General features: G+C 42.4%; 1 protein-coding gene across 2 annotated transcripts in view; it reads right to left on the bottom strand.

The window, feature by feature from the left end:
- Positions 1 to 21,598, bottom strand: part of SEC24D (SEC24 homolog D, COPII coat complex component) — a 181,688-nt gene that overhangs the window by 147,730 nt on the left and 12,360 nt on the right. Inside the window, exon 1 of one of the 2 annotated variants that reach the window (XM_068280593.1) lies at positions 4,669 to 4,767. The exons of the other annotated variant lie outside the window; for it this stretch is intronic. The gene's annotated coding sequence lies outside the window, so the exon portion shown is untranslated. Of the gene's footprint in view, positions 1 to 4,668; positions 4,768 to 21,598 lie in introns of those variants that run through there. 2 annotated transcript variants of the gene reach the window in all.

Genomic DNA, 21,598 nt, shown 5'->3' with positions numbered 1-21,598 from the left:
AGATGATTTTGAATATTTTTACTATATATTTTGGATAGGGTGGAAAAGGGGTTAGAATTACCTGAGGATTTTTACTGTTGTGAATGTCCCCACTGCAGTTTTCCCCTCTCTTCCTGATCCATGGACCTCCATGGAGGTTTGTGTAATGATCTGCTCAGCTGCCTGTGCAGGCAGGCAGCTTTTTGACCATTGTTTAGTTTTGCATGCTGCAGGACTCTGGAAAGGAGAGCTTCTGTCAGTTTTGCAGCTTGTGCTTGCTGAGGAATTTGCATGCGTTGTCATGCAAATTGCCTGGCCACATTCATTGGAGGCGTGTGCTATAAGTACTATGTGTTTCCCACAATGCTTGGCTGGTCATAAGGATTCCGTCCTGTGAAACACTCCTGGAGGAGTGTCAGTCTTAGGCCCAGTGCACACCAAAACCGCTAGCAGATCCACAATACGCTAGCGGTTTTGGGAGCTGATTTCAGAGCGATTCTAGGTATGTTTAGAGAGGTTTTCTAAACATACCTAGCGGTTTTGGGTGCGTTTTTGTGTAGCAGATTACACATATTGTTACAGTAAAAGCTGTTACTGAACAGCTACTGTAACAAAAATGCCTGGCAAACCGCTCTGAACTAGCATTTTTCAGAGCGGTTTGCGTTTTTCCTATATTTTACATTGAGGACGAAACGCTTCTGAATACCGCAAACGCGCAGCAGGAGGCGCGTTTGCGGCTTGGCAAAAACCGCAAACCGCCGGTGTGCACCATCCCATTGCAATACATTAGACAAGCGTTTTTAGAGGTGGATGAGGCCGGCGGATCGCTCCAAAAACCGCTCGGTGTACACTGGGCCTTACTCTTTGTTTGAAGATCAGCTTAGAGTAATTCCTGAAACTGCGCTAGGCAGGTTTCTCTAGTGCAGTTAGGATTGCTTATCTGTTTTGTTTCTTCTGTTGCGATTGTCCTGTCCCAGCGGTGGTCGACAGGAAATCGTTCTGATCTCTGTTCTTGGAGTATAGCTGGTGCAGCGGTTGCTACCAGCTATCTCTTCTGATCTGTCTCACTTGGGTCGCACTAGCATCTTGCGCTAGCGCTGTGGATCCTTCTGTTCTGTCTCCTTGGATCGCGCTAGGCCCTTTCACTAGTGCTGTGGATCCTTCTGTTCTGCCTTCCTGGATCTCACTCGCCTTGCGCTAGTGCTGTGGATCCTTCTGGTCTGTGACTCTGTTCTGTCTGCCTGGATCGCACTCGCTTCGCGCTAGTGCTCTGGATCCTTCTGTTCTGTCTACCTGGATCGCACTGGCATCCTGCGCTAGTGCTGTGGATCCTTCTGTTCTGTCTTCCTGGATCGCGCTAGCCACTTTCGCTAGTGCCTATCTTTCGCTTGTCCCTGTTTTCGTGTGTCTGTCTTGTCTGCTATGAACACTTGCTGGAGGCTCAGTGAGGTAACCGTTAAGCAAGCGTTCGCGTCCTCTGTTACATGTTTGTCTGTCGATGGTTAGTTAGGCGTGCTTGTCTCTATTGTGCTTATCACGTGGAGACCGCGCATGAATGCGTGCACTGTTGCAAATGAGTGCGGTGTTCGCGTTCAGTTAGCGTTTGTTATTTTCCGTATCTCCTCATTGTATGATTTGCTGTGCCTTTGCTATCCTCGTATTCTGTTCTGATCTGCCTTGTGTCACTTTTGGCAATCGCCTTTCTTGCGGTTGCGTTTCTGTTTCGTATCTGCTGTTGTGTGTGCGCTGTCGCGGGGTGGCGACTAGATTGGCGCACACACATACAACCTGTCCCTTTGCTCGTTCTCATTCGCAATCGCTTCTCCTGCGATTGCGTTCTGCGCTTCGTACAATTCCTGTCTGGCATTTGTGGAGGTACAGAGGATTGGTTCCTCTGCACACCTCAGCGCCATCTGCTGACAGGAATTTCCCTCTACGGGTGCTTAGCACCTTTTGCTGGGTTCCTGCAATTATACGCTTGTGGAGGATTTCCGCCGTATCAGCGCACGCGTTGTGCGCTGGTCACGGAGGAAGTTCCACAATCGTTACAGTTTGTAGTTTCAATATGGAAACTGGTGGCCCCAGGTACAGAAGACAAGACACAGTAATAAAAACGTGTCAAGGACTCTAAACCCTCAAAAACATGTGCAAGGCAAGTTGCCTGGCAGGGATTGGAAATTGATCCCTTAGGTGACACTGCAGGGAAGAGGCTGTACAGTTCTGTTGCTATTCCCCCCTACAGAGCGGCATGTGAGGTACAGTCAGTGGTCATGCAGTGGGTGGGGTAAGTAAAGAAAACAATGCTCTTGGCCTTCGCTCGGCCGAGTTGGTCCACCATGCTGATCGCTGTACACATGCTAGATTCTCAGCAGGTCAGTCATTATCAGTTGCCTCGGCCAAGTTTCATCTAGCATGTGCACAAGGCTTACCGTAACTCTTCCACATACTACAAAAAAAAATTATGTTATTGTTTCTGTCACTCTTTTTCACAGATTTCACAGCTTCCTGCCTAGACAGGAAGTAAGGTAAATTTTTACAGGTGTGGACATACAGGAACAATTAAAAGTTTTTAACCCCCCTTACCACACTATTCCAAAGCAAAATAATATTTCCTGGAGTAGGAATTTAAATTGGCTTTGTTGCGCTGATAATATATTAAATTATTTTTTCAGCAAACATTTACGTTTCCTTTATTGACTGTAGAAGTGTTTGCTAGAGGAATACTAAGATATAAGTTATTATAACTCATTTATATAGCGCTATAAATCTTCTTTGACACTGTAGAGTTAGATCATACATCCAATAAATACACAAAGTTTCCATGTATGTGAAGAAAAATACAATACAAACTTCAGCAGCACACCATGTAAAATGTGCACAAATACAATAACAATATAATATGTACAACAATACTATCCAGAATACTGTAGATCAGCCTGGCTGATTGCTGCCCCAGGCATCAAGGGGCATCCTGGGCATCATGGGCTGCTGTACACATGCTCGATTCTCAGCAGAGGCAGTCATTATCAGTCTCCTTGGTCAAGTTTCATGTAGCATGTATACACGGCTTAAAGGACCACTATAGCAAAAAGGTAAGCAGTACCGAAAGATTTTGGACTAGTCCATCTCCTCATGGGGGATTCTCAGGGTTTTCTTTGTTTTCAAAAGCATTTCCCGAATGCCACTTACTAAGTCTAACTGCCAAAGTAGTAAAATACCAGTCAGCCTCCCTACTAATTTGAAAACTCTTTTGGCAGTTAGACTTAGTAACTGCCGTTGAGGAAATGCTTTTGAAAACAAAGAAAACCCTGATAATCCCCCCATGAGGAGTTGGTATAGAACAAAACCTGTGGGCTCTGTCAGATTTTAACTGCTTACTTTTGTTGCTGTAGTGGGCCTTTACGCTACATACACACACATAGCTGGAATTAACTGATGAGCGACTGTTCCACAATTACATACAAAAGATGTTAAGCAATATGATGTGAACAACAGCAAAAGACTGCAAGAAGAATGCGAAACGACTGCCAACCGATAGGATAGTTAAACAATGAAGGATGTTGGGAAACTTAGGCTTCACAGGCAGATCATTTGAACATTCATAGCTCTGTACACACTGCCAAGGATGAACGATTATCTGCTAAAGTGATTGTCATGTCTATCATTCAAAATGTCCGATCACCACTGTCAATTGTTCCTTTTTCGTTCCCTTGAGCTAAAGATTTTCAAATGACATCTGTAAAGGCCCGTACCCACCTGATTTTCCTGACGACCATCGATTTTTTTATAGCACTGAGCGGTTCAGGTGCACGATTACGCGAATGTCGCTTAGCACCCGTCATGTAACATCTCGCTACCCATGAGGTGATCCGAGATGAACTTTTACTCATTGCATAATTGTGTTCCTTTCCTATTGTTTATAGGGCATTCCTCAAGCCAAATACTTTTTTGTTTTTGTTTTCATACTCTAATTCCCTATAAACTAAAGCCACACCCACAGGTTTTCAGAGAGCCAAGGCACTTTCAGACAGTAGCAAGGGCTCATGGGAGCTCAGTCTGGGCAGGAGGAGCGGGAGGTATTACTAGCCAGAGATTTCAGAGGCAGAGGAGAGGAGGGAGGAGGAGGGGGGATTTGTTTTTTTTTTGCTCAAGATGCAGATAAGCCTGCCTCTGTGTAATGTTTACAAACAACATGGCTGCTTTCATTGTATCACAAGAAGAAATAATCATATTCTATTAAAGCTGTTTGCAGCTAGATTTTCTGTATAAACTATCTAAACTATCTAAACTTTAGATAAGATATATAGACAAGTTACTTGTTATAGTTAGTTTTTCATCTCGGATCCGCTTTAAGAGAAGTCATTCATCAGCCATTTTGAATGATTTTTTATTCTCTGTGTGTACGACGCTTTATAAAACAACTGGCAACTTCTAAACTTCCATACCCTCTCTATGATCTGATATATCTTTGTTACCAGATATTAGACAACATTTTATAAATAAAAAGCCTAGTTTGCATGACTTGCAGTTTGTTCTGCCATGATGTCCACCCCTTGGTGGCCCTTAGTGAATCAGGCTGATAGTAACAATCTGAAAGCACTTGCCATTTTTAAAACAAAGTCAGTATTTTATTACTACTTAGTTTAAATAATAATCATCCCATTAAAAATGTAGATTGGGAACACATACGTTTAAGAGTTCAGTTTAGAAAAGAGTGAAGTGATTTCCTTTTAAATCCCCTCATAAGGCAGAAGCAATGGCTGAGCAGACTGCATGGAGCTGTGTTGTCATTCCAGCATGAAGGAAGGGGAGGGAAGTGTTTGCTGTAGAGAGACGTGGCAGCAGTATGAGCTTTGGACATTCTACGGCACTGGAACAGTTCTGCTTGTTTTCCAAGCCAGAGTCAGCATTATTATCACGCTAACCTCAAACAGGAGGATGATGCAGACTGTGACATAGAGGGAGGAGCTGGCCTTGTACTGATGAATCACAAGTATCTCGGTTACCTTTGCCAGTCCTTCACTAAATGTTACGAGGCATCAGTCTGATGTGACTCAATGTAGCGCAGCATATGTAATTACTGATGTCTAACATGCAGCAGCATATATTTGACATTATTTAGCTCTTATGGTAAAAAGTCCATTCAATCTATTAATCTTATTCTGTAATACATTTAGCTTCTGGAATCTGTCAATATTAAACTGAATGCAACCTTTACAGTGCCCAGTCTGATTTGTAATCATAGACGGCCACATTTTGACAAAATTAAAGTACAGTAGACTCCCTTTATAGTAAATGCCAAGGGACCAGGAAAAGTAGTTTGCTATATCAAAAGTTTATTATGTCAGAATTGGTTATACATTATATATTTATACAGATGCATATGCTGGGAACTGAGGACTGAATTTACTATGTCCAGAGGTTTACTATACCAGAGTTTACTACTATGACATTCTACTGTATAATAATTTAGGTAATCGTCAAACCTCTAGTTCAAAACACTGTTTCTGTTTAAAAAGTTCACAGCACACATTTTTTTTAATTGTAATGGTTTCTTTATACAGTACAGTAGAGTCTCAGCTATTGGCCACTGACAGGTATTAGTTGCAGGTAGTCAATTTGCATGCAGCCTCTGTTTGGAAGTGCTGCCAATGTCTCCTGCTGTACAAAACTCATGTAAGTATACCTATGGCTAGCTGCATCCATGTGCTTCAATTTGCATCCAAATTATAGATTAGGACTAGTACATGATTTACATCTGATTTGCATTCAAGGCATGTATTTAGCCCTGTGGGGCTCTGCATGCCTCTGTTGGTCTACAATTCAGTTGCAGCCTATGAGCGCTGTCATTTGTTTGATGAAGAAATAGGCATTGGTTGATGCCAGATAAGAGTGCTTTCTGGATTCTTGAGACTCAAAGTTAAAAATAAGCCTAGCTAATACAGTAGTATACACCACTCTATATACAGTACATACCATGAACTCTGTATTAAATGTTAGAATACAGTAATTGAAAGTATATTAAATTGGGGGAGCCTTGGAACTCCGTCTTTAAAGTGGACCTAAAATTCTTGTTCTGGACAGAAGGAAAACGTATATAAATGCACTTTGTATGTATTTAGAGAGTATAACCTGTCAAATTCCCCCCTCATCTGTGACTAATCACAACGTAATTTGATCTCCTAGATGTCAGCTCAGGAATCTCCTCTGCTGTGGCAGAGCAGCCAATTTGTAAACACAGGTTGTTAACAATGTGTCTGCTTTCATGAAAGCAGGAAGTAGACACACTGCAGATTTATTGCTGGATTTGTATCAGCTGTAACAAAGAAATGTCTTTCTTTAATGCGGATCTGAACTCAGAACTTCCTCTCTGCCCTAAAAGATACGCAACAGCATAATAACCTTTAACCAAAAAAAACATTTCTTTGTTACAGCTGATACAAATACTAAAATAAATCTGCACTGTTTCTACTTCCTGATTCATGGAAGCAGAAATATTGTTCATATCCTGTGCTTTCAAGTGAGCTTATCTGCCATCTCTGCCGTGGCAGTCATGTGACACAGGGGAGTGATCAAATTACAACTTGTGATTAGATACAAATGAGGGAGAATTAAACAGGCTTAACTTTCTAAATGCATACAGGGTACATGCCTCTATGTTTTCCTTCTGTCTTGTGCAAGAGTTCAGGTCCATTGTAAAGGTTATTATGCTGTTGTGTATCTTTTACAACAGAGCGGAAGCTCTGAGTTCAGGTCTGCTTTAAGCACAGCAGAGCCCACAAGCGGCCTTATAGAAGTTGGCCTTCATTTGTGCATTTGTTCCGGCCATTTGTGCTGGTTGGTTGAAACTGCTGGTTAGTTGAGTCCTCAGTCCTGGATAACCGGTACTCTACTGTACAGTATATACAGCAAGAGAAAAGATTGACCCAAAAGACCGCACCACAACCAATAATTGGAATAAAAAAAATAAGCCTTTATTGGTATAACAGGATACAAAGTGTAAAACACTTAAAACCAGAGACATTGTATAAACCAATAACTTTGTATCATGTTATGCCAATAAAGGCATATTTTTTATTACAATTATTGTTTTGGTTGCGTTCTTTTGGGCCAATCTGTTCTGCTGTATATACCTGGTTCTTGGCTCCCTTTCTGCACACAACAATTGTTATACTTTATATATATATATATATATATATATATATATATATATATATATATATATATATATATATATATATATATATATATATGTATATATATATATATGCAGTGGAGGAAATAATTATTTGACCCCTCACTGATTTTGTAAGTTTGTCCAATGACAAAGAAATGAAAAGTCTCAGAACAGTATCATTTTTCAATGGTAGGTTTATTTTAACAGTGGCAGATAGCACATGAAAAGGAAAATCGAAAAAATAACCTTAAATAAAAGATAGCAACTGATTTGCATTTCATTGAGTGAAATAAGTTTTTGAACCCCTACCAACCATTAAGAGTTCTGGCTCCCACAGAGTGGTTAGACACTTCTACTCAATTAGTCACCCTCATTAAGGACACCTGTCTTAACTAGTCACCTGTATAAAAGACACCTGTCCACAGAATCAATCAATCAAGCAGACTCCAAACTCTCCAACATGGGAAAGACCAAAGAGCTGTCCAAGGATGTCAGAGACAAAATTGTAGACCTGCACAAGGCTGGAATGGGCTACAAAACCATTAGCAAGAAGCTGGGAGAGAAGGTGACAACTGTTGGTGCGATTGTTCGAAAATGGAAGGAGCACAAAATGACCATCAATCGACCTCGCTCTGGGGCTCCACGCAAAATCTCACCTCGTGGGGTGTCAATGGTTCTCAGAAAGGTGAAAAAGCATCCTAGAACTACACAGGAGGAGTTAGTGAATGACCTCAAATTAGCAGGGACCACAGTCACCAAGAAAACCATTGGAAACACAACCTCCTTCCTTCTGCCAGGAAACTGAAAATGGGTCGTGGATGGGTGTTCCAGCACGACAATGACCCAAAACATACAGCAAAGGCAACAAAGGAGTGGCTCAAGAAGAAGCACATTAAGGTCATGGAGTGGCCTAGTCAGTCTCCGGACCTTAATCCAATAGAAAACCTATGGAGGGAGCTCAAGCTCAGAGTTGCACAGAGACAGCCTGGAAACCTTAGGGATTTAGAGATGATCTGCAAAGAGGAGTGGACCAACATTCCTCCTAAAATGTGTGCAAACTTGGTCATCAATTACAAGAAACGTTTGACCTCTGTGCTTGCAAAAGAAGGGTTTTTCCACTAAGTATTAAGTCTTTTATTGTTAGAGGGTTCAAAAACTTATTTCACTCAATGAAATGCAAATCAGTTGCTATCTTTTATTTAAGGTTATTTTTTCGATTATCCTTTTGATGTGCTATCTGCCACTGTTAAAATAAACCTACCATTGAAATGATACTGTTCTGAGACTTTTCATTTCTTTGTCATTGGACAAACTTACAAAATCAGTGAGGGGTCAAATAATTATTTCCTCCACTGTATATATATATATATATATATATATATATATATATATATATATATATATATATATATATATATATATATATAGTTTGGCCTTAATTTATAGATGTTGCTTGTCCTACTCTTTGTGGCTCTACTGTACAGTATGTCTATAGCCGGGTACGTTGCTGAACAATCTAACGTTATACTCCACGTTTCATGTCTTATCTTTTTTTATCTCTACAAAAGGCCATTTATTTTTAGGTGTTTTTTCCCCTTATTTATTTATTGTATTTATAAAGTGCCAACATATTACGCACCCCTTAAGGGAAAAGGGTACATCAAAGGAGTCAAGGCTGAAAGCTAGTTTTTATGTTTTTGTAAATTCTTGGCAAATTACTCGCATTCAATGATGAACTTTGATATTTTATGTCTGTCCACATAGAAAGGGTTTATCTTGAAATACTGCTGCCCTGATAGGGGGAGGCATTCATAATAATAATGATTTTTCAGTCTGCATGTATACAGGAATTATATACGTAACATAAAAGTTATTTTCTTATTTTTCAGGATAAACATTTTACAGCTAACGATTATAACTTGGTGCAGATCCAAATCTGCCATTTGATAACACTGAAGGTGTATATACATGCACCATTAGGTTCCCACTTCAGGATCGAGAACCAATCCTGCAGGCAGTGAAGCAGGTAATTTGGGAGCTAGCGTTGCCCATTAAATAGTTATTGTAGGCGGCCCAAGTATTGTCGGAGTGCTTAGTGGCAGAGAGCGGTCGGGTGGGTGGGGGGATTGCTTAGTGATAGAGTGAGGACTAGTATGAGAAGAGGGTTAGGTTAGATGTTAGTAAAAAAAATTGCTGTCCTACTAATGGCTTTCCCCAGTTCCTTAATTACCGTGGCACCCTTTTTACATGTATGCTGCAGGGAATGACTGCTGTAGAGATCAGTTACTCTGGAATACCATAACGACGTGAACTGTTGCACTATCAAAATTATTTTGAAAATTGTCTTACATGCTGGTGGCTTAAAAGGCATTTTATTGATAAGATTTGAAAATATCACTTAGGAGAAAACCTATCCAATATATTTATGCTCTTTTATTGTTAAAATGTAAGCATTCAAGTAGCGACGTTTCTCAAGCTGAGCCTGTGCATGACACTCAGCTTGAGAAAGAAGCTCACCGCTTTGAAACGTCGCTACTTGAATGCTGTGTATACATTTTAACAATAAAAGAGCATACCGTAAATATATTGGATGGTGCCGGCTCCTCTCCTCCTTTTGCTAGATAGTACCAATCGTAAAGATAATGTTTAGTGAGGTATGAGCGTTTGTTATTAATGCTATCTACCGTAAGTTATAATGCTCTTGTTGTTTTTCTGCATTATGAATATGCAATTTACCCTGTGTTCATTTTCTCTCCACTTTTAACCAACAGGTTTTTGTTTTTTGAGTTTTATGCATATGTTTGCATAAAAAGAAACAATAAAAAAAACTTTTAAAAACGAATACAGTACAGTAACTTCTCTCCTCTACTGGAGTAAAATCCAAACGACTTTGCGCTCTGTACAAAGCAAAGATTGATCTAATAGAATTTGTCACCAAGTTGAAATTCATTGATGAAGTAAAAAGTTCCGTTCAATTTCCCTACACTGTACAATCAATCATTTTAATGGTTAAACCAAAAAATAAAATTATTATGGCCATCTTTAATTTGTTCAATTCAGCAAAAATACAATGACACCTATGGCGTGGGGACAGTGAAGAGGGGACAGCCTGACTGTGAAGAAGCAAGCTGAAGTGCCATTAATAAAAGGCAGAGCTGGGTTTAAAAGCAAATCCGATAGTAGCTTTACAACTTAACAGTAGCTTTATAACCTGAACTGCATCTGACTTATAGTGCTTTGTGTGACGTAATAAATGATAACAGCATGTTGTAGAATACAGTACATGCTATATCATGTAATCCAGTACAAATATTCCATTCTGTACAGTATTATTGCACAAATTCAAACTGATGCATAATATATGTTTATAAGAATTTTTTTTTAAAGTAAGCAAAAAACAGCTGGTGAATTTCAAAGTCCACAGCCATTTATTTGGGGGAAGAAGCCAACATTTTATTGTATCATTATCTGACAAATACTCTGCCAAACTGCTTGTTCATCATGAGCAAATGGGATGCCAGAAGGCATTCAAGTGAAAGAATATGTCATGTATTATTATTACTAGTAGACCTAAGCCCGTTTAAAAACGGCTTTAGTTCTGTGTCGTAACTCCCCTCCCTCCCCTGTGACTGCTGCCACCGGTGCATAGTGAGCGCGCATGCCCGTTGCACACACCCACGTCTGCCGCAGGTGCACATGCCTGGCCGGCCCCCTGGCCCGTCCTGCTCCTGTTATAAGGCTGTCCATGCAGCACATGCGCAGCAGCGCAAACATATGCACACACACATGCAGGGGCGACGCAATGACACGGGGATTATTATATAGGATTATTATTATTATCTTAGCATATTTAGTGAAAAACAGTTACATGTATGTGTAAGCACCATGGAATATGTTGACGTTTGATAAATCAATAATATTAACAATAATAATGTGTGGCCAGTGGTGGCTGCATGAGAATTCAATACTGTATATGAATCCAGGCCATGAAAAAAGACACAATAGGCTTGATCCAAATTTCTTTGTCTCCTAGGTGATATTTTTCCATTATCAATAAAATGCCTTTTAAGCCACCAGCAAGAGAGAAAATATTCAGAATAATGTTGACACTTGACAGTGCTTTTTCACCTACATTTTGGTACTTTTTTTAATTGTAGAATGCAAAAATTATTTTAAACAGAAGAATAAAAATTATCTACTGGGAGAAAACTAAAAATAAACAGTGAATTGGCTCGGATCCAGCCTGCTTATACATTTACAATGTGCAATGATATGTTTTGAATGTTTTGTTTCTGTCATTTACAGAAGGTAGTAAAAAGCTGACAGATCTGACAGATGTTTGACTAGTCCATCTCCTCATAGGGAATTCTTATATCACCCTGGGAGAAATGTGTAACGATCGGTGTAACACAGAGAGGATCTGATTATTGGTGATCTGCAGTATCACCAAAAATACAGATATATACCTGATTATTGATGATCTGCAGTATCACCGACAATCAGATATATTACTAACCTCTGGACACCTGAGAGTTATGAGTGTTTGGTGCAACAGTAATACTTTGAGAACAATATCAGGACAGGTACAAAGGCAGTAAGGAATACTGCTAGAGTATGAGTACCTTTCAGCAGCCTGAGAATCTCCCGCAGGGAGGAGTCAGACTGGGAGAGGAAAGGACCAGAGCATGAGTGACACCAAAAGGAGGATGTCACTGACTGATCTGTGAACTATCTCTTAACTGAGGAGATAGCTCTCAAGGTCGGACAAGCCAGGTCGGCAACACACGGACATACAAAGTACAAAGACAGGAGGCTGATTCGGTAATCCTAAGGCAAGCAGGGTTTGGCAACAGAGTATCAGATATAGCGAAGTACCGAATCAGTGAACAGAATAGTGGTCAGGAAAGCAGAAAGTCATAACAGATAATAAACAATGCCTAGTCTTGGGTGTGAGCTCCGTGATCATCAACACCCTGGAACTAGTCTGAAGTATAACAGAATGGTAACACAACTCCCAAATCTTGGGTGTGAGGTCCTTGATCATCAACACCCTGGAACTAGTCTGAAGTACAACAGAATGGTAACACAAGTCCCTAATCTTGGGTGTGAGGTCCTTGATCATCAACACCCTGCAACTAGTCTGAAGTATAACAGAATAATAACACAGATTCTGACAATAAGGTCTGAGTGCTTCCACGTAGTGATCGCAACGGCAGACAACCAGCGAATGATCAGCACCCAGTATATATAGTCCAGCGCTTTACAGCGCCTCCCCTAAGTGCTGGACCAATGGGAACTGGTTGAATCGTCAGCTGACCGGCTTGGTCAGCTGACTCCCTTCTGGCTGTCATAAAAGTTCTGCCTCTCAATGCGCGCGCGCGTCCTTCTGAACCTGTGTGGACTATCAGTCTCAGCCACACCAGACATGTCTTGCGTACCACCCGCCGCGCTGGACGCGGAACCAGCCGCACCGCTATCAGGTCATGCGGCGGTTTCTCCGCATTCAGCCATACTGGCAGATGTAGGCCTACGCGCGCAAACCGCCGCGTTGGATGCGGAATCAGCCGCCTTGTTCTGGGCACACGCTTTTCCGCGTTTTCTCACAGTACCCCCCGCCTCCTGAGGAGTGGACTCCGGACAGCTCCTACCCGGTTTCTCAGGATGTAGGGCGTGGAACTCCCTCTTTAATTCATCCGCATGCATGCGGCAATCAGGTACCCATGTTCTTTTCTCAATGCCATAACCCTTCCAGTGAACCAAATACTGTACTGAGTTCTGTACAATACGTGAGTCTAAAATCTCAGAATCAGCCGCCTTGTTCTGGGCACACGCGGCGGCTTTTCCGCGTTTTCTCACAAAATGTACATTTTATATGTATGTTAAATTTTTTGTGATATCGGTCTTTAATACGGCCTTTCTTGAGGAATAGTTTTTTTTCTTGTAACATTGTGATATTGTTGTCACATGCACACTATAACCAGTCTTCACCATAAATTCCTGTAACTGGTTAAAAGTTGACATAAGCCTCATAGTAGCCTATCTGACCTCCTCTCTCTGGCATCCCGTCTCCCTGTTTCCTCCTCTCTCTGACATCCAGTTTTGAGGCCTGATCCAGAAAGTTCCTGGTAAATCCAAATACAGTAATTTCCACTCCTTAATTGTAGATAGGCTTTGCAGTCAGGGCTGTGGAGTCGGAGAGTCGGAGAAATTTAGGGTACCTGTACTTGGTGGTTTCATAAACTAAATAGTCGGATATTTTTGTACCGACTCAGCCCTGTTTACAGCGCTCCTAGGATTTGGTAATGCCTTTGAATTTTCTTTCATATCCATCTTCTGAATTGTGCCTATTCACAATGCTATCCCTGAGCTATTCTGAAAGTGCCTTCCTATTACTAGTTGATTGTTCTCTCTCAGTTTGATTTTATTTCAATTGTACTACCAAAAACTGGACTGCTCCAAAAATAGTTGTAATTGCTGTTTTTATACTAAACTTATGAAGATGTTCACAAATAATCATAGGTTGAAGCCAATGGTTGAGTTACATGCATTTTTCAAGTGGTTGATCCTTTATCCAAGTCAGTGATTTATTTTTGTTTTGTTTTGTTTTTCATTTCCTACATTTTTACTATTCTGCATTAACACAATGGTAATATGAAGGGGGTGATTCTTTCCTATACCCACTGTATGGACAAACAGGCATTCCTGGCAGCATATTCAAATACTAAATAGAATATAATAGGTTAGAAGGTTAAAGAGGCATACAGATGCAAAAAGTAGACAGATTAAAAAAGAAGAAAAGAGTTTAATTCAATATTTCTAATCAAATGCTTAAAGCAACCATGAAGCCAGTAAAAAAAAACATTAGATACTGAACTATGGAGAGGGAAGGCTCTGGGTCTCATAGAACCTTCCCAGTTCTTATTATGCCCCTCTGTTCCACGGCTGTCACCCTTTTCATGCCTCCGGGAGTCTTCGGAGGGCTTCGAAAGTGCTTGTGTCCCTGAGTGCTTCTGAAGATGGGCGTGTCCATACTGTGCATACGCAAGCCTGGACTCATGCATGAAGAGTATGAATCCACTCATCCCTGGAAGTACCCAGGAGCATGAGTACTTCCAAAGGCTACCAGAGGCGGTCCGAAGATGTATTCTCTCTGCAGGTCTTCATAGGTGAGTATCTAACTCTTTTTTTATCTCCCCGCTTTATGGTTGCTTTGACTGGCTTTTTATTTCAGGTGAAGTTTGACATTTAACTCTTTATTAGATAACTAATGTAGGTGGGGGCTTAACAAATTACTCAATTTACTTATAACCTGGGAGGGGCAGAAATCTGAAGGTCCTTAACACAGTGGACATGGGTAATTTATGGATTTAGAGGTGGAGGGGGCTTTTCTGTCTCCTTTACAAATATTGTACCTCAATGTTGTACACCAAAAAGGCTGACACTGCTCAGGGAATGGGGAAGACACAGCTTTTTAAAATGTATTTCAATTTTTTGAAAAAAATCTGTTTCAATATATTTTTATTAAGGAAGAATAAAGCATATTGAAAAAAGAGAAACATACATATGAACGCTGCAAGTGAAACATGCAATCTCAATAAGAAAAGAATAATCCAGTTGGTATGTATGAATTACAATACTGGATCACATATTGTAGAAAAATGACAAGGAATGGACAAACTTCCCAGAACTATTTTTTAATATTTTAAAGCTAAGATTAAGCAATACAGAAAAGCCTTACATAAAAGCACACCTGAGCTCATTTTAGTGATTAACATATCTAACATGCAAGTCCCACAGACTCAGCCGGTAAAGACCAGCAACACCCTGGCATGGGTCTCAAAAAATGAAAATAATATATACAGTATATACAAAAATCAAACCAGGGTAAGGAAGAAAAGAAAAATAAAAGAAAGAGGACTACTACTAACCTAGTCTGGAAGTAAAAAAAAAGGGAAAAAAAACATTGTCTGAACACTGTGGGCTTATAACTAGAGATGGCCCGAACGGTTCGCCGGCGAACGGTTCCCGGCGAACTTCGGTGGTTCATGTTAGCGGACAACCGGTAACTTTTGCAGAAGTTCGGTTCGCCCCCATAGTGCATCATTAGGGTCAACTTTGACCCTCTACATCACAGTCAGCAGGCACATTGTAGCCAATCAGGCTACACTCCCTCCTGGAGCCACTCCCCCCCTTCTAAAAGGCAGGCAGCGTCAGGCATTGGACTCACTCGTGTGCCTGCAGTAATTAGAGAAGGGAGAGCTGCTGCAGACTCTCATAGGGAAAGCTTAGTTAGGCTCTTGTAGGCTTGTTAACTTGCTCCTTGCTGATTCTTATTGCTAAAAAAGCACCCCCTCAACAGCTCTTTTGAGAGCTAACCTTGTTCTTGTGATCTATTTTTTCTGTGTGTGTGTGTGTGTGTCCCACAGACATTTGTGTTGCATAGACAGCGTTGGTAATTCCTACTGTGTGTGCCACTGCCAGGCCCAGCACATTCAATGACTACCTGTCTGTGTGTGACAGGTGCACATTGTAATACCAATCACTGCATATACCTACCTGTTGTTCACTTCAGTGCACCCACCTACCTACTTGAGCGCACACAGTGTCACTGTGCCTGTTCGGTACATGTCTGTGTGTGACAGGTGCACATTGTAATACCCATCACTGCATATACCTACCTGTTGTTCACAGTGCACCCACCTACCTACGTGAGCGCACGCAGTGTCACTGTGCCTATCCGGTACCTGTACTGTGTGTGACAGGTGCACATTGTAATACCCATCACTGCATATACCTACCTGTTGTTTACAGTGCACCCACCCACCTACGTGAGTGCACACAGTGTGATATGCCACTCCGTGCACACCTATTAACTGCACCTGCGTGACTGCACATTGTATTAGTCAAGTCAGTACATAGCTTTCACTTCATCCCCCCCAATATGGACAAACCAAAAGGCAGAGGTAGGCTACCTGGCAGGTCTGTTCGAGGTCGCGCTGTCGTGATTTTGTGTGGCCCTCGACCAAAGTACAGTGTTCAGAAGAAGGCACGTGCCATCAACCCCCAATATTGTTAGGAAGTACTTGACTATTTAACACAGAAAACCTCATCTTTCTCAGCTTCCGTATGGAAGCGTGACATATCTTCCTCCTCCTGCTCTGATTCTGGCACCCCACTTAACACTCAGTCGGCCGCCACCACCAAAGTGCCATCACCCCAGGGCTCAGCGGTGTGGAAATTTTTTTGCGTGTCTGCCTCAGATGAAAGCAATGCCATCTGTACTCTCTGCCACCGAAAATTGAGCCATGGAAAGACCAAGACCTGCATAGAGACAACTACCATACGAAGGCACATCATTACAAAGCACAAACGGCAATGGGATGACCACCTGAGAAAAGCAGCACACAAAAGCAAAGCCACACACCACAGTGGAAGATACCAGGCCGCAATTTTTTCTCAAAAAAGGCGATACCTAAACTGTACCGTGATGTTGAAAGGCAAGTGGTGACATCTCTGGCACACAGCGCTGGGTCAAGGGTCCATCTGACCATGGAGGCGTGGTCTGCAAAGTACGCTCAGGCCTGCCCGAAGACTAAGTCAGTCCCCACACACAGCATCTCTGCCTGCATGCCGTGTGACTGCCTGCCCCATGACTAAGTCGTTTCCCACACAGCATCTCTGCCCGCAAGCCAGTTGACTGCCTTCTCCACCACCACCAACAGGGTCCAGGACTGCCAGCAGCGGCCGCTATAATAATTTTTCTGGTGCGTGTACATATGCCTGCCTAATTTTTCTGGCTGCAGCTGCAACAACAAAACAAAAGGCATGTACATGTGCCAATTCCCCTTCGTGATCATTACCTTGCCGCAGTGAAGGGGCTTGCGTATCACAATGAAACAATGACCAACGGCTATGAGTGTCTCGGGGAGGGGGGGCACACCCAAGATAATAAGGTCGTTGCTTCATTGTGGACAGACCAAATTTGATCAGCTGGACAGTCACTGTTGTTCTATCATTGAGCTACCACAGCCCGGCGACCATATGGGCTTGAAAACCGCCACGGCCTGCACTCTCGCCATGGTGTGCACTAGTCCAGCACGGCCGTCACTACACAAACAGCTGTTTGCGGTGTGTTACACAGTGAGTTTTGTGTGTCAGTGTGAAGCAGTACACTAATTACACTCCCTGATTGATGTATACACATGGAAGATGTTTTAAAGCACTTTAGGCCTGCAATTTAGAATGCAATGTGATTTCTGCCCTTAAAACGCTGCTTTGCATCAAATCCAGATTTTTCCCTGGGACTTTTGGCGTCTATTTCACTCATCCATGCAAAAACTCACATGTAATGCTGGATACACACGGTTCGTTCCCGCGCTCGATTCCCGTCGATGTGCCGCTCGATTCCCGTTGATTTGTTTATTTCCGACATGTCCGATTCGCGGTTCGATGGATCGTTAGGTCGATTTGCCATACTTTACATGGCAATTGACCTAAAAATCATCGAAATGCGCTCGAAAATGTTCGGGAATAATCGATTTTTCGGGAATCGAGCGGTGCATTCGATGCGGGAACGAACCGTGTGTATTCAGCATTAGACCCCTTGAAACATCTTTTCCATCACTTTTGTGGCCAGCATAAGTGTTTATAGTTTTCAAAGTTCGCCTCCCCATTGAAGTCTATTGCAGTTCGCGGACGTTCGCGCAAACTGAACTTTTGCGGAAGTTAATTGGAGGTTTGGGCCATCTCTACTAACATAAGCCTGATATTATGCCAACACAGTCTATATATGTTGGTGTACTTAGAAATGGCATTTGATAATGCTCACTGGCATGTACATGGAAGATTCTGCCAGAATAAGAAGTAACATGTAAAAGAGCCAGTCTTGTTTCTGATTTCCTAATCTCTGTATGCAAAGCAAAGGAATGTGGAGGCGCATGCGCGAGGTCTCTGGAATGGCTGCCTAAGCCCTGAGCTCCAGCCCACCGCTGCTACAGAAGAGCCGTTCTCCGCTCCCCTACGCTCCAGATCCGCACGGCTCAGACCAGAACAGGCACCCGGCAGCCCCCTCCACTCCATGGCTGCAAAAGGGCACTCCAAACCGCTACAGTCACCGGGCGCGATGGATCGTTTCGTCCGCCCGGCGGGCACCCAAGATGGCGCCGACCAGACGGAGCATGCTGACATCAACTCCACGCAGGCCTGTATAATCTCGGACTCCGCTCCGATCACTGCTGCATTTCTAGAGTCCACTTTGGACAAGCACTGCAAAGCTATGCATGACTCTTTACAAAATCTTTTTCTCGCTGCCATAAAAGACATTAAGGCCGACATCACAAGTCTAGGAGAGCGCACCAGCGCCCTAGAGGATAAAGCAATCACTTTCTCCCAAAAACAGGCTGCCATAGAAGATGAACAAACTATCATACAGTCAGATTTGAAAGCCATTCGTATATCACAGGAAGACTTTGAAAATAGGGAAAGGAGACAGAATCTAAGGGTGAAAGGGGTCTCTATGTCAGTTAAACCAGATCAGATCAAATCACACTTGTTGGAGTTATTTAAAACGATAGTAACAGACTTTTCAGACGAACTATGGCGCATGGACAGAGCCCACAGATCTCTAGGAGAACGCCAGCCTCACAATCAAAGGCCTAAAGACATCATAGTCCGGATGCATTATTACGAAGCTAAAGAGGCCCTGTTGCAAGCACTGCGCAAGGTACCCTCTCTCTCTTTTAAAGGGGACGAGATTCATATTTATAATGATCTATCTCTCATCACCCTGGCAAAACGCAGGGCCTTGAAACCAGTTACACAACTACTTCGAGATGCTGCCATCCCCTATAAATGGGGCTTCCCCTTTCGTCTCATCGTCAACCGACAGGGAATGACCTTCACTCTCACTGACATAGATGACGCCCCCCTTTTCCTCAAGCAAATGGGGCTCAAACTCCCGTCCCTACACCTAACTCAAAATCCTAGATCTCCTACCACCTCCTCACCACCCAGAAAAGCACGACATATCTCGGACTGGACTCGTGTTCCTGTACGAAACCTCACTTTCCCACAACCTCAAGATGATATGGAAACACTGCCCAGCTGAACTCTATACTAAACAAACCATTCCCCAGCATATACTAAACAAACCATTCCCTATGCTCCCCATACTTACCTATGAAGCCCCAACATAGATGGAACTTGATATTATCTATTTCACAACTACACACCTGTTCTTGGTCCTTACTCCTTTAGATGCTGGGACTCCGGTCCCTGGGCTGACCCTTCCGGGACTTCCACATGCACCTCAGGAGGTTTGCCCGCGAGCTGACCTGGCTCCTACGGAGCCTGGCGACCTTTAAGGCTTCCTCAATTAGACAACTTTTTTTTGTTGTCACTACATGTGGCCACTTACTTTACAGTGGCGTCAGATACTTACCTACCTATCAACCAATGCTTGTTCATACTGTTTATCCTGTTATATCTCATTTGTTGATATGGATGTTTGTTTTGTTATGGTTCTTTTCTCTTCTTGTGAATCTTACCCTTTGTGAATCAGATTGGCCAAACCCTATCGCACATGCTCTCAGCAAACCACATAATATCATTGATCATGGTTAAATTAATAACTTTGAATGTGAAGGGCCTAAATATACCTCAGAAAAGACGCTCTCTGCTAAAAGACCTAAAGAGACTGGACATAGACATTGCTATGCTTCAGGAAACCCATCTTCGGCAACAAGATTCTATCAGACTAGGAAACAAACTCTACTCTAAGGTATATTTGGCCTCTACCTCAACTAAACGGGCAGGAGTAGCTATTATCTGCAGGTCAAACCTCCCCCTTCAGATCACCAAATCAATATCTGACCCAAATGGCCACTATCTCCTGCTCATTGGTTCCTTAGCTGGCAAACCCATTACCCTGGCTAATATATATGTCCCTAACCAGAACCAAACTGCCTATTTATCCTCTTTCCTAGATAAGCTTCAAAAAATAAAGAGCGGTACCCTCATTCTAGGGGGGGACTTCAATCTAGCTTTCTCTGCTGTTAACGACAGAAGTTACTCTAAAAATACCACCTCCAGAAATACACATGAACGCAATTCCCGCAGGTTCAGAGCACTCATGAGAAAACACACTCTATTAGACTTATGGAGAATTGCCAATCCTAAATCCATTGAATATACCTTTTTCTCACCACCCCACGCTTCCCACTCTCGGCTCGACTACTTTTTTGCCAACTCATCACTATTGCCCCTACTAGACAAATCAGAAATACTACCAATGGCCTGGTCAGACCACCAAAGCGTTACCTTGCAATTGAACTGGCTACACAGACCCCACAAACCTCTACATTGGAGACTCAATGAATCCCTAAGAGACAAATCTTTTGCTGAGGGACTAAGTGAGGAATTGCGCTCATTTTTTAACACAAATACTGGTACGGTATCGTCCTCTGGAATTCTATGGGAATCCCATAAGGCATTCATACGGGGACTATTTATTGCTGAGGGCTCCAGGCGGAAAAGACTTTCCTCCCAAAAACTCCTTACCCTTCACTCTGCCCTGACTAAGGCACAATCATCTTACAAAATGGCCCCCACACAGGAACACTACATCACAATGCAGAATTTAAAACAAGAAATTCGGGCACTACAAATTCTCCAACTTGAAAAAAGCTTAAAATGGTCCAGGCAACTTTTCTTTGAGAGGGGGAACAAACCACACACTATATTAGCTCGAAAGTTAAACCCCAAATCATCCCAACAAATGGTTTATTCCATGAAAGACGTTGAGGGCACAACCCACTATGACCCACAAAAAATCGCCCACATTTTTGTAGACTATTACTCTCAGTTATATAACTTACCAGACCTATCCAATAATCCCCTCTTTTCCCAAAGACTAGACACATTCCTCTCCCAACTAAATCTTCCAACCCTCTCAGAGACCCAAATTGCACAGCTTAATGCCCCCATTTCGGAAAACGAAATCATAGAAATACTAAAATCTCTCCCCTCCTCCAAGAGCCCTGGTCCTGCTGGCCTTCCCTATTCCTATTATAAAACTTTCAAGTCCGTACTAGTCCCACAACTAGTCAAAATAGCAAATAAGATACTCCAGGGCGAACAACCGCCCCCTACCATGTTAGCCTCCTTATTAACAGTGATTCCTAAGGAAGGGAAGGATCCCCAATTACCCCAAAGCTACCGACCTATCTCCCTCCTCAATTCAGACCTGAAAATCATAACAAAGGCTATGGCCAACCGCCTAAACCCCATCTTAACCACATTGATCAATAATGACCAAGTAGGCTTTATTCTAGGACGACAAGCCGGAGACAACACCAGGAAGGCCATAAACCTTATTTCGCTTATGAGTCAAAGTGGCAGGCCTTCTCTGCTCCTAAGTTTGGATGCAGAGAAGGCCTTCGATAG

Source organism: Hyperolius riggenbachi, chromosome 1, assembly GCF_040937935.1.
Source record: "Hyperolius riggenbachi isolate aHypRig1 chromosome 1, aHypRig1.pri, whole genome shotgun sequence".
NCBI classification, from domain to species: Eukaryota; Metazoa; Chordata; class Amphibia; order Anura; family Hyperoliidae; genus Hyperolius; species Hyperolius riggenbachi.
Note: the sequence above shows the minus strand (reverse complement) of the source record. Positions and strands in the feature narration are given on the sequence as shown.